Source organism: Balaenoptera physalus (assembly GCF_965194825.1).
Source record: "Balaenoptera physalus genome assembly, chromosome: 17".
Taxonomy (NCBI): domain Eukaryota; kingdom Metazoa; phylum Chordata; class Mammalia; order Artiodactyla; family Balaenopteridae; genus Balaenoptera; species Balaenoptera physalus.
The window spans coordinates 71,336,584-71,352,147 of NC_138895.1; the positions used below are offsets into that span (position 1 = coordinate 71,336,584).

General features: G+C 47.4%; 1 long non-coding RNA gene across 1 annotated transcript in view; it reads left to right on the forward strand.

Moving 5' to 3' along the window:
* LOC309647109 overlaps window positions 1-15,564 on the forward strand; it is a 57,484-nt gene that overhangs the window by 12,455 nt on the left and 29,465 nt on the right. The window contains exon 2 of the long non-coding RNA XR_014255809.1: window positions 796-849. This is a non-coding gene — a long non-coding RNA (uncharacterized lncRNA). The remainder of the gene's footprint in view (window positions 1-795; window positions 850-15,564) is intronic.

Here is a 15,564-nt window from a genome sequence, read left to right on the forward strand (position 1 = left end):
TCATTCTTTTTATGGCTGAGTAGTATTCCAGTGTGTATATACACCACATCTTCTTAAACCAATCGTCTGCTGATGGACACTTAGGCTGTTTTCATGTCTTGGCTATTGTAAATAATGCTGCTATGAACCCTGGGATGCATGTATTTTTTGGAATTAGAGTTTTCATCTTTTCTGGATACATACCCAAGAGTGGGATTGCTGGATCATATGGTAGCTCTATGTTTAGTTTTTAAAGGAACCCCCATACTGTTTTCTTTTTTTAATTTTTATTTATTATTTATTTATTATGTTTATTTTTGGCTGTGTTGGGTCTTCGTTTCTGTGTGAGGGCTTTCTCCAGTTGCGGCAAGCGGGGGCCACTCTTCATCGCGGTGCGCGGGCCTCTCACTATCGCGGCCTCTCTTGTTGCGGAGCAGAGGCTCCAGACGCTCAGGCTCAGTAGTTGTGGCTCACGGGCCCAGTTGCTCCGCGGCATGTGGGATCTTCCCAGACCAGGGCTCGAACCCGTGTCCCCTGCATTGGCAGGCAGATTCTCAACCACTGCGCCACCAGGGAAGCCCCCCCATACTGTTTTCCATAGTGGCTGCACCAATGTACATTCGAAGGGGCTATTAACTCCAGCTGTTTATTTCACCGACTTGCTCACAACCTGTCTGTAGGGGAAAGAAGAGACAAGGTACAGCAAGGGGACTCACATTTATTGAGGACTCACTGTGTGCCAGGGACTAACTGAGCTGGGTAGCTTTTGGTCATTGCATGGACTCTTCTGTGATTTCATCAATCCATGTTTTATAGGTGAGGAACTGGAGGACCAGGGAGGTGGAAAGCATTGCCTCGGTCACACAGCTGGTAAGTAGGGCAGCTTTAACTCAAGCCTCCTGACACCAAAGTTCGGGCACTCTCTTTTTCATTACCCTGTGTATCTCTTTCTTTAAAAATCCAGATTTAGACAGATGGCCTTTTAGTTCCAATGAGTCCAGACCATGTGACCTCTTATGCCATCTTTTGGGATGAGGCCCTGATGGGAATGGCTGCAGAATGGACCCGTACACAGCAGCAGGCACAGACACTGTCTCGAATTAGCCCGGGTCAGCAGTTGCAGTCTTGGCAGCCACGTAATGTCAACCCTGAAATTCCTTGGACAGGCTCCAGTGGGCTCCACAGCCAGCAGGACACTGTGAGAGCCATGGGAAATCTGCTATCTACTGTCGGCCCTTCCTGTTAAACTGGGACTCAAATTGTTCCAGAATTATCTGGCTGGTTGTAACTGCAGGGGAAAGAATGAGTTAATCCTCCTGTCTGGGCTGTTCGCAAGAAGCTGTGTGCTTTGCTTATTAAAGTCTGCCCAACGTGGGAGGGAATAAATGGCCCTTCCAGGAGGGAGCCTCCTTAAGCAGTAGAAATCATTTTCTCTTGGTCAAGTGCAGGTCGGGGGTTGGAGACCTGCCCACAGGTTTAAAATAGTTGGTGCCAGGCCCGTGGATCTTGTCTGCTGCGTTCTGCTCATTTAGCAAGACTCCCTCCTCTGTTACCTCCTGAATCAGGCTTCTGCTGAGAGCGTCTTGTGCTCACAAAACTTCTGAACTGCCTTTTCAAATTGCCCTAATTTTTTCTTTCTCATTTGGTGGTTACTGTCATAAACACAAATTTCAGAAAGTCACAACACACCAAATGAAAACCCAGCCACTCCCTCACTCCCCCGCCAAAGTAAATCTGATGTGTAAATTTAACCTTCTAAAAACATCCAATTTCATCTTGCAGAGAAAGCTCTCTAGATGAGGTGTAAACGCAATTTTAAATCATAAAAAAAAAAAAAAAATGACAGCACAGAAAACACAAACCATAAAAGAAAAAAAATGATAAATTCTACTTCATCAAAATGAAAACATATGCCCTTTGAAAGACAGTATTAAGGAAATGAGATGATAAGCCACAATCTGGGAGAAAATATTTGCAAGACAAACAATCTAATTAAGAAATGGTCAAAAAATTTTTTAATAAACACTTTACCAAAGATCATGTACAAATGGCCAGTAGGTCCATAAAAAGATGCTCTGCACTGTTCGTCATCAGCGAAATGTGAATAAAAACCAAAATGAAACACTAATACACAGACACTGGAATGACTAAAGCTAAAAAGACTGACAATGCCAACTGGAATTCTTGCACATTGCTGGTAAGAATGCAAAATGGAATGACTGCATTTTATTTTTAAGATGGTAAAAAAAAAAGCGTGCTATATTTAGAATTAGCCAACTGGACTCAGCTTAGATGATCCCAATTTTTTTTGCAACATCCAAAATATTGTAGGGAGGGATCAAATGCACACTGTCTTCTCACCATGAGACCTGGTCAGAGTGTTGGCTTTGGCCAGCCCAGGTAGTAGAGCTTCTTTACAGCGTTGTTTGGTCTCATGGTTATTGACCTTGATATCCATGATGAACACCAGTGTGAACTTGATCTTCTTGGCCAACTTCATGGTCAGGGTGCCTGATGATGGCAAATGGTCAAGCTTGTTTCTCCTGGGGATGCTCTTCCTTAGTGAGTTGGGCTGCCTCTGGAGCCACAGTGTCTTGGGCCGCTGGAAGGTAAGTGACATATGGCTCTTCATTGTTGGTGGCTTTGGACATATTTCAGCACTGTCTTCCTGGTCGTCAAAGCCTTTGCTTTGGATTGGGTTTTGGTAGAAACAACGGCTTCTTTTTTCACTTTTGGTTGCCATCTTTGTAAAAATCTGGGAAACAACTTTGGACGACACTTTGGCACTTTCTTATGAAAGTAAACATATACTTTCTGTCTGATCCATCAATCCTTAGAGAAATGAAAATATAAGTCCACACATATACCTGTATGTGAATATTCATAGCAGCTGTACTTGTAACAGCCCTAACCTGGAAACAACCCAGATCTTCATTAGCTGGTGAATAGACAAACAAATAGTGGTACCTCCATGCATCAGAATACTACTCAGCAAAGGAATAAACTCCTGATGTAAGCAACAACATGGGTAGATCTGAAAATCGTTACAATTAGTGAAAGAAGCCAGACTTCAAAGGCCACACATGTGATTCCAAAAGTACAGAGACAGAAATCAGGTGAATCGTTGTCAGGGGCTGGGGGAAGAGGGACGAGAAAGGGATTGACTGCCAAAAAGCCCAGGAAACCTTCTGGGAATGACAGAAATATTCTGTATCTTGATTGTGTTAATGGGTACATGACTGCATTTGTCAAAACTCATGAAGCTATACTCTTTTTCTTTTTTTGGCTGCGTTGGGTCTTCGTTGCTGCGTGCAGGCTTTCTCTAGTTGTGGCGAGTGGGGGCTACTCCTTGTTGCGGTGCACGGGCTTCTCATTGCGGTGGCTTCTCTTGTTGCAGAGCACGGGCTCTAGGCGCGCAGGCTTCAGTAGTTGCAGCATGCGGGCTCAGTAGTTGTGTCTTGTGGGCTCTAGAGCGCAGGCTCAGTAGTTTTGGTGCACGGGCTTAGTTGCTCCGTGGCAAGTGGGATCTTCCCAGACCAGGGATCAAACCCATGTCCCCTGCGTTGGCAGGCGGACTCCTAACCACCAGGGAAGTCAGTGTACTGTTAAAAAAGATCAATTTTGTTGCATGTAACTAATACCTCAATAAACCTGGCTGAAAATGAGGCATAAAAGTTATTTTGAGCACCAGCTTTAAAATTGGTGGGTCTGGGTTTGAACTCCTCCTGCATTCCCACGTTATCTTTGTGACACTGAACAGATGTCTTGACCTCTTCGTGTGTCCATTGCTACATTTATAAAATGGAGTGTATTGGTCAGGATAGGCTAACTGCTGTAACAAATAGACCCCAAATGTATCATAGCTCAAGAAAGGGTTTTTGGTTACATTACAGTCTAAGGTGGTTCCAAGTTGGTGCTGGCTGTGCTCCAGGCAGTCACCTGGGGATGCTGGCTTCCAGTGGTTTTGTCATCTTACAGATGTAGCTTCTAAGGTCACCCTGGGGGTCATTTTAGCCACCCATTCAACCAGAAGTTAAAGAGTACATGGAGGTCTCATGGGCCAGGCCTGAGTAATACTTCTATTCATGTTACAGTGGCGAGAACTCAGTCACATGGCCACACCTAGCTGCTGGGAAATGTAGTCTAGCTGTGTGCCCAGGGTGAAGAGGAGAACATGGGTTTTGGTGAGCAGCAAGCAGACTGGGATAAAAGGATATGGCACAAAGCAGCACAATAAGTGGCAAGATGGGTGGTATGAATCTCAGTCATAACATCTCCATAATATGATCCCAGCCTCAATAATAATTATAATTTATATTATAGAACAGGGGCCCCAGACTCAAATGCCCACAGGGCCAAGAATATAAAATAATTGTGAATTTGGACTGGGTTATAAAAGTAGGGAGTGGTGAGGTCTAGAGCTGAGCTGGAGAGACAATATCCTGTCTAATGGCCTATCGACTCCCCCAAACTGTAAACCCCTGTGTCGGGTGAACAAAATGCATCTGTAAAGTACCTATAGTGACTTACAACAAAGTCTCATATTCTGCAGATGCTCGATGGTCAGCCAGGGAGGCAGATTCTGTTTGTGAGTCGGCTTCCAAAATCCATTCTTCCATTTGTCCTGTTGTTAGAATCGTGGCTGGGCACATAGATGGACAGCTAGATTGCATTTCCCAGCATTCTTAGCAGTTAGGTGTGGCCACGGGCCTGAGTGGTTGCCAGTGGAAGTGACGTGTGCCACTTGTGGGTCTGAGACTTGAGTTACTGGACAAAACTCTTCTTTACTCTGGCAACTGGAACCCAGCTGTGATGGTGACCCAACTTGGACCAGGCAGACAGCAATGATATTCTAGTCGAGGGGATGGTGGAACAATAGGACATAGGAGCCTGGGTCCCTGAATGACCAAGTGGAGCAGGGCCTCCCTGCTGACCTGGACAGCTCATCTCAGGACTGTTTCATGAAAGAGAAGCCTCCGTATTATTTAAGCCATTGCATTTTTGGACTTCTTTGTTACAGCAGCCCAGTCTTCACCTGATTGATATGGTCAGACCCATTTGCTAAGTGCCTTGCCTGTCTCACCAGCTTTATTGTTTCTGTAATTCTAAGCCAGACTTCAGCTAAATTCAAAGTCACTACCATGTCAGAGGCCTTCAGAATTGCTCATGGATAGTCAAAACTACTGATTGTGGAAAATATCAAACATCCAATCAATCAGTCAATCAATCAATCAAAGAACATGTTTAGAAATTGTTTATTTTCAGCTTAGGAGCAAGAAGAATGCATCTCAGGAAAAGGAAAGGGGAAGGAAACTCCTTTACTGAGCCTGTCTAATGGACCAGGTGCTGGACTAGGCATTTACAGATATAATCCCAGGTTCTGACCACAGAATTGCTGTTACTTTACATTGCAGATGAAGAAATTGTGGTTCAGAGAGATAAAGCAGCTTGGTCAATACATGGTGTGGAGTTGAAGGAATGGGCTCAAACCGTGGTGGTATAAAGGAAATGGGCCTTGTACTGGCTGCGAGGTGCCCTTAACCTTTTGCAGACTTCCTCTTGGAGATGGGAGCTCAGGAAGCCTGGATGTTTATGAGGGCAGGTGAGCAGAGCTTCCAAAATTGTAAACCTGATCATGTCGTTCTCTTGTTTACAACCCTTCAACAGGCCCTCATGGCCTTCCAGATAAAACCCCCAATTCTTACCAGCTTGGCAATCAAGACTTCAGTCACCTGACCCCTATTTTCTAGCCTCACCCGTCATCATAGGCTTCTTGTACTGTTCACAGGGAACAGTGTGAACAAAGAACAGCTCTTTGTTCCCTCGGCTCCTGCCCTGGCTGTCCACTCTTCCCAAACCCCCTCCCCTTTGCTGACTCTTCCTTATGTTGCAAGATGCAGACATCACCTCCTCCAGACAGCCCTCTCTCCCAAAAAACCCTCTGCTCCTGCTGGGTTACATGCTCCTGCTCTGTGCTCTCTCAGAGCAGTTGATTGGCTGTGTGGCCCCGTGTATATTGTGTAATCTATTTGAGTCTCAGTTTCTGCAGCTGTAAAATGGCTGTGATAGGAATTGCATGGACAACACAGAGATGTTGAGAGGTGGAGAGAGGTCATCTCCGTGGAGCTCTCGGCGTAGTGCCTTGCTCAGAGGACGCGCTCAGCCTGTCAACCACTCAGCACTCTTTAGTGTAGTTCTCTCCTTAAGCATCTGCTTCCTGCAGGAGATTGGAAAGGACTTGAAGGCCCCACATAGCGCTGTATCTCCAGCATCTAGCCCAGGGCAGGACACAGAAGTGATCACTAAAGGCTGTGCAGAAGCCAACACCTAGGAGCTTCTCTGGCTCTTTTCAGGGAAGGCCCTGTAGACTAATGATGTGACTGACTTATTTGGTGGAGTGGTTACCAGCATCTGTGCTTTGAAGATATGCAGGGACCTGCCTGAGGCCGTGCAGACGGTATTTGACAGAACAAGGACTTTTGTCCTCTGTGCTTGAAGGTTACCTCTCCACGGCCACCTGATTGACTAAGGGAAGGAGGTGTTTTGTTTTGGAGTGGGAAGGAGAGGGGACAAAGAAGGCACCAGACCCGCCACTTTCTTTATTTTGTTCTCTGCAGCTCGTGTCTGAGACAGCAAACCCTGGGAGAGCAAGTTAACATGCGTTAGAGCAATACCAGCCCTCACCATGCCCTGGTCCCTCTGTTCTGACAAACTCTCCATGGCATTCTCTTGTTTATCTGCCCAGAGATCCTTTTGGGTTGGAACTATTTTAATCTCCATTTTACAGATGAGGAAACTGAGGTTAAGTAACTTGCTGAAGTCACTCTTTGTAAGTAGCAGGGCTGGAATTCAAGCACAGGCCGTGGGACCTGAAGCCCACACGTGACCCTCTGTGCAATGCTGTCCCAGGCTTTCCAACCCAAGTAACATCAGTTACTCAGCACATCTCTCCCAGGCACCTCCTGGCAAAGGCGTTATGCTAATACAGAGATGCAATGATTCCCAGAGGAGGGAATAAAGGAAAGCTACACACAATCACTGGCCATCGCTAACATTGATGAGGTATTTACTGTGTGTTATGTGCTATTCTAGAGACTGTGCACGTGTTAGACGTATTTAATTCTCACAGGGAACCTTTGTGATAGGTGCTAGGGTTAATCCCCATTTTACAGCTCAGGAAACTGAGGTTTATAGCTTGCATAAGGACGCATAGCTCTTAAATGGTTGAGCCTGCATTTGCGCGCAGAGCTATTACCCCATGCAGCTTTGCCGGGTGCAGTCATGCTGGGGGTAGCATTTGGCATGGGCTTTGAAAGAGAAAAGGTCAAGGGGAGATGCATACAGCTGGGTACCAATGAGTAGGTATCCAGCAAACCCTTCCCACCTCGAAGTCAGTTCATATGGTAATCCACGACCCAGGGCTGATAATATCTCTGGGAACAGCTTGGAACACCCATGAGAAACTGAGTGCAATAGTTGAGCAATGCAGCTTCATCTCTTGGGGAATGGAAAAATCTGGAAAAGGAGGTTCTGGGAGTTTGGCAGAGCCGCAGATCTGAGAGTCCCTTCCATTTTCTCCCTCTAGCCTCAATTTACCTTGCCTGTTTCTCCACCTCTGAGCCTTTTCTGTTGCCTGTGAAACTTACTCTCCCCTCCCCCTGCCCCTCCAGTCCTCGTCTGCCCTTTAAGGTCCCCCACTGCTTGTGACAGTGGTATGCCCTCCCTCCCTCCCCGGGGGCAGAGCCAGCAGGCTGTGGGCACCTTTATCCACATCATTCTTGAAGGGCCAGCTGAGCCCTGGGTAATATCCGGGCTGTGGAGGTGGACCCACCTGCACTGACAATGGTAGAGGAATTAAGCTAGTGACTTAGCTAGTCCTGGATTTGCCCAGGATTAAAGGTTCAGAGAGGGAGAGTAAATCTCCTTAGGTCACGTGGAGAATTATTAGAGAATTAGAGAATTCCCTTCCTCGTTCTGCTTAACCAATCTGAGCCTTTAAAATGGGGAGAGTGATACCTTCAGGGGTGGCATTTCCCTCCGTGCTCAGTCAATGTAGAAATTAGCCCTACTCCCCACCCACCCCTTTGTCTTTGCAGATTTATGAAAAGTTTCCTACCACTTCTTTTCTGAAGTGGTAGGAAACTAGAGGTCAGAGGATCTTGCTTAGAGCATTTCAGTAACCCTGAGAGTGTCTTGCCCATACAAAAATGCTCAAAAGATGTTGGTTAACAAAACGGCCTTTCAAAGAATGTCCAGAGCCAAAGCAAAGTCCAGAATCCCTGGGGCTGTTTTGGCATTTCAACTGCCATGTCAGAACAGTACCCTTGTGGTGCACAGGGGTCGGCTTTCCGGAAAAACCTGTTCTGGGGACAGAGCCCAGCCCAGGGGAACAAGGTGTTAGGCAGCCATCCCAGAGCGAGACCCCATTTATCTTTGTGCAGCTGGTTGGAAGGGAGCTGAATAATCATTTACGTGCTCGTTGTGACAGGCACCTGGGCCCCAGGTTGAGACAGGTGGCCTCGGGTGGCCTGGGTATTAATGTGGCTAATTATGTAGATTGCTTCACTGGGAGATGGGAGAGATGATGGGGCCCTGGGAGTCGCAGTGGGAAGGCAGCCCTTGTGGGACCCAGCCCTTGGTGTGCTCATCCATGTGCTGCTTGGGAAAACTGGGGTGCCCCAGCCAGTTCCTGAGGTGGCTGATCCCCACAGCTGCTCTCTGCGACAGTCTGCGTCTCCAGGATGATCTTGGCATGGCTGCAGAGGGAGAGATGGGCCCTCCGGGAAGGAGAAACTCTGGGGCCAGGTAGAGTGGCGCTGACAGATGGCTTGATAATGATCAAAAGGTACACCTCCCAGGTCAGGAGGGAAATGCCGCCCCCTGGAAGTAGGGAAAAGAAGAAACTTGCCAAGGACAAGTCCTTGTAGGGTATTTGATCCCAGAGAAGGGCAAGTGTGTTTTCACTATTGATCTTGGCTTGATCTTATTTCTAGCTCTGAAGAGAGTAAAAGTGTAGGCTCTATTTCCTGTTCTCTATGGCTGGAATTGGCCACACCTGTAAAGTTCTGTCAAGACTAGTGACACACCAGCTTACGCTGGAGCTTTAAAAAAAAAAAGATAGAGAAAACCAAAGATCAGTGTCATTCACAAAGCTACTGACTTCACTTTACAGTGAGTAAGCAACTACAAATTGGCAAAACAAACCCAGTCCATTTCCTTGTATCTCTGCCCTCATTGTAGGTACTCCAACCCCAGATAGTCTTCTACTTAAAGATAGTAGTTTGGAGATCTGAGCAAACCCAGCCCAAGAGCAAGTCAGTGTGACTTAGTCAAGTGGAAATGAGCCAAAACTTTGGGAAGAGTCTTAAGCACAGCTCTCAGGAAACCAAGTGGTGTAACTCCTACCTATTTAAAAAATGTATCCCCTGGTTTTTGTGAACACCTATGACTTTGGGAAACATTTGCTGTGTTTATGTATTAAAAGCTTTTTACAGGTTCTGAGAGAACACTGAATTTGGTGAGACTGTCACTTCTTAGTGGTGTTTTGGAGGGATGGGAGTGAGGGTGAGGGATGGGCAAACCAGTGTGACCTTGGCGTTTCCTCTTTTTGAGCTGGAGAGCCTGTTGCTTTTCAGGAATAAGGCTCTGATTCTTTGTCATGCTAAACTGGAAAAGTGTTTCTCCTTCCCTTGTAGATTCTTCCCTCTCTTGCTGTTTGATGAGACAAAATGTAATTCAAGCACAGTTCTTGGTCCACAGTAGACACCTAGTAAATGGTAGATCTCTTTCTGGCTCTCTTTTAGCGCCTTTCTCTCCTGGTTGTCATGACAACATATCCCTCCCCCCATTGATTATAAGATGCTCTATTGATTTAGTAACAGCCTTTATTTATTTATCTATCTCTTTATTTATTTATTGGCAAGGTTGGTGTGTGTGGTGGGGACAAATATTGACGGCAAGGGGTACCCTGATTCCCTCAGTGTTAGCATTTGAAAACAAAAAGCGAATCTTAGAATTGAAGGGAGTCAGTAGCTTATCTGAACGGACTCAGGAGCAATACGGCTCAGAAAAAGAGGCACAGGGTCAAGGCACTTGGCAGCGTTTGATGAAGCTGACCACGTCTGCCATCGGGAGATGCTTTCTTCCTTTGGCTTCCAGGACACACTTTCTCTCTCTCTCACACACACACACACACACACACACACACACACACACACACACACTCTCTTTCTCTCTCTCAAAAGGAAAATTTCCCCACTGTTATTATGATATAACTGACAAGTAACATTGTGTAAGTTTAAGGTGTACAATGTGGTGGTTTGATACATGTATCTAATGTGAAATTTACCAGAATAAGGTTAGTAAACACATCCTTCACCTCACATAATTACCTTTTTTATGGTAAGAACTTTTACGACCTCTCTCATAGCAACTTTCAAGTGTACAGTACTATATTGTTAACTACAGTCACCATGTTATGCATTAGCTCCCCAGAACTTACTCATCTTCTAACTGGAAGTTTGTACCTTTTGATCACTTTCACCTCTTTTCCCCACCTCCCTGTCCCAGCAACCATCAGTCTGTTCTGTTTCTATGACTTGGGTTTTCTTAGATTCCACATGTGAGTGAGATCATGCAGTATTTGTCTTTCTTGGACTTGTTTCACTTATTATAATACCCTGAAGTTTCACCCATGTGGCAAATGGAAGGATTTCCTTCTTTAATGGCTAAATATATTCCATTGAATATATATACCACATCTTTATTCATTCATCCATTGATGGACGCTTAGGTTGTTTCTATGCCTTGTCTATTCTAAATAGTACTGCAGTGAAATGGGAGTGCAGATATCTCTTCGAGTTAATGACTTCATCTCAGCAGTGAAAATTTAGTCAGCAGTGGAATTGTTGGATCCTATGGTAGTTCTGTTTTTAATTTCTTGAGGAACCTCCACACTGTTTTCCATACTGGTTGTACCAATTTACATTTCCACCAACAGTGTACGAGGGCTTCCTTTTCTCCACATCTTCACCAGCATCCGTCATCTCGTGTCTTTTTCATAAGAGGCATTCTAACACATATGACGTTGTATCTCATTGTGGTTTTATTTGCATTTCCCTAATTAGTAACAGTGAGACCTCTTGACCGTTTGTATGATTTCTTTGGACAGATGTCTCTTCAAGTCCTCTGCCCATTTCTCAATAGAATTATTTGTTTTTCGGTTACTGTTATTCACTTAAGGTGCCCTAGAGGCACGGCAAATGATACCTATCTAAGACCACTGCCCAGTTTCCTCTCCAGTGATTCCCTTTTCCACGCTGGGTTCGGGGCTGGTCGGGATGCTCTGGCAGTGTGGCCGGCCAGGACCCAGGGGCCTTCTCCTGGCCTCCCGACGGATGGCTGGGGCCCTCTCCGCCACACCTCTGGACTCTTTTTTGAAACACATAGAAAAGGGTCAGGAAGATGGGTTCTCCTCAGGCCGCGGATGTTTACTGGGTCAGGCTGACTGATTGCAAAATGGAGATTGGGAAAGGGTGAGTGGGGGGCAGGGCCCAGGATCTCAGGGCTGTGGTTGGACCCCGGCAGACCCTCCAGAAACAGCCAGGTGCCCTGCCAGCTGCAGTGACAGGTGATCCTCAGGTCCTACTGCTTCCAAGGGCAGCCGACGTCTAAGTGCTCAGTAGAGCCCACAGCCCAGGTCATGCCAGGCTTAACACACCTACAGTGACACCTGGCACATAGTGTTCAACCCATGTTAGCTGTTGTGATTACTCAGAACCCTGTGCCTGGCGTTGCTAGGCTCTGGCTCCACTAGAACATGGCCCTCTGCACCCTGCCTCTTCCCTTGGTGACTGGTCCCACCATCCACCCAGGAGGGTGGAATGGGTCCTCTGGACATCCTGAGAGGGGCAGGAAGGGCTCTCGGGCCCTAACCTAGCTGCCAGGCAAGACCTGACCTGTTCCCTTTAAGACCAAGTGTCCACTGGGCCATTTGCTGAACCGTACACCAAGCAGGTTAACGTGTGTTCCCACATCCCAGAAATGGGGTTACTGAAATGGCAACAACACACACAGACCAATGGTGGCAGCGGGAGGTGGCAGAGGACCCTCTCAGAAGCTAAGAGGCCTGGAATTTCATACCGATCACATAACTTTGCACCTTAGTTTTCCCATTATGGTGAGCACAGTTCCTGCGGAATCCTTCTGAGGGGTCTTGGAAGGAATCAAATGGAGTGAGGGGCAGAAGGTGAAGGTCGAACTCCAAGCTCTGCCATTTATTAACTTTGTACCTTTGAGCAAGTCACTTATATCCTCCCCCAGCCTCAGGGCTCCTTCCTGTACAATGGGAATTATCATACCAACCACTGGAGTTGCAGACTCTAATCACAGCAGTCACGTGAGAAGGAAGGTGGAGGGCATGGCCAGGGCCTGAAATGGGCATCCGTGTGGGCTTGCATGCTCTACAACACCCCCCGGGAAATGGGGAGTCCTTGCGCTGTCTTCATACAGATTGAAGAGCCAGCAGGGTGTAAGGTCTTGCTTTGCGCTGTGCTTAGAACCTTCCTGGAGAGACTGGCCTAGGCCGGAAACCCAGGCCGACGTTGCACAATAAACCATAGTCAGTTAAGATGCATCTGGAGCCAGGCTGCTTGGGTTCAAATTCCAGCTCCTTCTCTTCCTAGCTGTGTGCCGTTGGGCAAGTAAGTGAACCTCTCTGGACCTTATTTCCTAATCTCTGAACTGGGGATGATAGCAATATCCTCTTCTTGAGTTATTCTGAGGATTGAAATGAGTTAATTTCAGAGCACTTAGAGTAGGGTCACATCAGTGCTTATAAGTAAAATAAATTACCACCTATCCTGTGCCCTTCCTGAAGCCCCGACCCCCTGTGTCTGGCCACTGTCAGGAAGTGAAGACAGGGAGAAAGCAGGCTTCGATCTTCCTCATCCTCAAATGATTAGGTGAGAAGAAAGGAGGAAGGTCAGAATCACCTGCCTGCTTTGGGCTTCATCTAAAGTGAGAAGTGAGGTCTGCTTTCTGCACCTACCACTTTGGTGAACATCTGTCTTTTGGCAACAGGTAACCAGAAACCAGAACTGGTCAAACCAGGGCACCTCTCCTGCATCCCCCTTCCCCGCTTCTCCTCCTGACCCCTGGTTATAAGCTCCGCTGGCCCTCTGTCCAGGCAGGCGGAAAACACTTCTATAAAGCACAAAGCAGGAAATCCCATGCCCAGACCCCCCGGACTGGCCTCAGGTGGACAGAGCACTGGACTTGGAGCCCACAGATCTGGTTCTGGGTCCGGGTGTAGCTTTGGTTCTGGGGCAAAGTCTTAAAAGTTCCCTGAGCTTCAGTCTGCCCTTTGGTAGAATAGGGATTGTCATGAATACACCTCAGAGACAATAGATGCAAATGTGTGTTGTAAATAGGGAGGCTCGGTGTGTCCAGAACAGTGGGTAAGGGATTATCTTTGAGTAGAGCTGCCAGTGCGTCTGGCAACTTCCACCAGGAGATTCCTGCACAGCCTGTCTTGGGCGCGGGGAGAGGGGGGGGTGTCCAAACTCAGCTAATGGTGTAGAGTCTCAGGAGAACCCCACATGCTTGTGGAGCTTGGTCGGCAGGAGACCGGCTGTGGGCACTAGAGGTGCGGTCACATCCCCGACCTGAGATAAGAGTTCTTATCTGGTTTCTGTCACTGTGGGGCTTTGGCAGGTCACTTTCCTTCTCTGGGCCCTGGTTTCATCTTCTGTGAAATGAGAGGATGGTGGCAGGAAGCAACACAGTGTGGCAAGCTGTAGACCGACTAGGTAATGTATGTGAAATACTTTTGCAAACTCTATGGGCTACAGCATAGAAATAGTGCTGGCCAGACATTTGGGCTCTAGTCCGTCCTCTGGAGCAAGCATGCCGCGTGACTTTGGGCAAGTCACTTCTCTCTGAGCCTTGCTTTCTTCATCTATGAACTGAGCCTCTGGGGCTGGATCAGTAGTTCCAAACCAGCTACACATTAGAAACCACTCGGGGGACGGGTATAAAGACACAGACGTCCCACCCCGTCCCAGACTAACTCAATCAGAACATCTGCGTGGGGCATCAGGATCATTTCCAAGCTACCCATTTGTTGCCAATGCTCGGCCAGGGTTGGGACCATCTATCTGGTTGATCGGGAGGGGCCCCTTTTGGCTTAAGCTTGTTCGATTTCTTGGAAGTTGGTGAGATATGGTGGTCACAAGTGTCACCAACACTGGGGCCGCCATCCTCCCTGCTGAGAAGCAGGGGTTCTAGCCCAGCTTCAGAGCCTCTGTCTTCACCTCAACTCTGCCTGTGCACTAGAATGTCCTCGTGGAGGTTTTCAAAAACTTCCATAACTGGGCACCACCGAGAGCAGAGAATACAATATCTGGGGACAGGACCTCCCTATTGTAAAAGAGCCTCCCAGGTGGTTCTAATGTGCAGCTCGAGTTGCGAGCCACCGGTTTAAAAAGGGCCAGTGGACCGGAGAAACAGAGACCCCCTACCTCCCGGCCCCTTCCTTGCCCTGCCCGGGGTGCCCCTGGATGAGGTGCTCCCCCCGGACGGTGTGCTCTGAGTGAGGCAGGTGGTCTAGAGGTTAAGGGCAAGGACTCTGAAGCCAGGTGGGCTGGTGAATTCCAACTCTACCTCTTCATTGGCTGTGTGACTGGGTTCAAATCATGCGACTGCTCTGAGCCTCAGTTTCCCAATTTGTAAGCTGGGGCTTATGACAAGACCCACCTCATGGAGCTGTGGAGACTGAAGGAGGTAATGCACGGAAGGTCTACCGAATAGGGCTTGGCGCGCAGTGCATGATGGCTCTAATTTGGGAGCAGGGGCTGAGTCTTGTTCACTCCAGACCCTAGTGTTAGGGTCCAGTAGCCCCAGCAGTGACCTGTTAGGTTGGGTTAACCGGAAGCCTCTCTATAAACGATAGGCTCATAGCCCATATTTCTAGAGTTCCTTCCTTGATCTTTTTTCCCTTAAAGCTTGTCAGCTAATTCGGCAGCTCTTTACCTTGACTGCGGATCAGAATCAATGGGAGAACTTTTGAAAATGCAGATCACCAGGCCGAATCCTCCCACTGCCCCGCCCCTAATAAGTTCTTATTTAGCAGGTCTTGGGTACGTACCAGGAATTTGGGATTTGGAAACGCCTCTCAGGGGACTTTCACGTTCAGCCAGGGCAGAGAAACGCCGCCCTTGATGTGACTTGATGTGAGCCTGTTGACTTACCTCTGTACGCGCACTCACGGACCAGAGGAAAGTTGTCAGTCTGGGAATCTGGATTTTTGATTCAGAAAATATAACTTTGCCAAACTATTTTCTAATGGTGAGGACATTTTTCCGTGGAGCCGTTTATACTGGGTTGGCCTAAAAGTTCATTTGGGTTTTTCCGTGCCATCGTATGGAAAAACCTAAACGAACTTTTAGGCCAACCCAGTATTGTCTTACCTTGTGGTAGATTGAAAAACATATTTTGCAGCAACTCCCATCAAGAGGAGGAGTCTATTTCGCGATTCCTTGAACCTGAGCTGGTTTTGGGGAGTCGCTTTGACCAGCAGAACGTGGT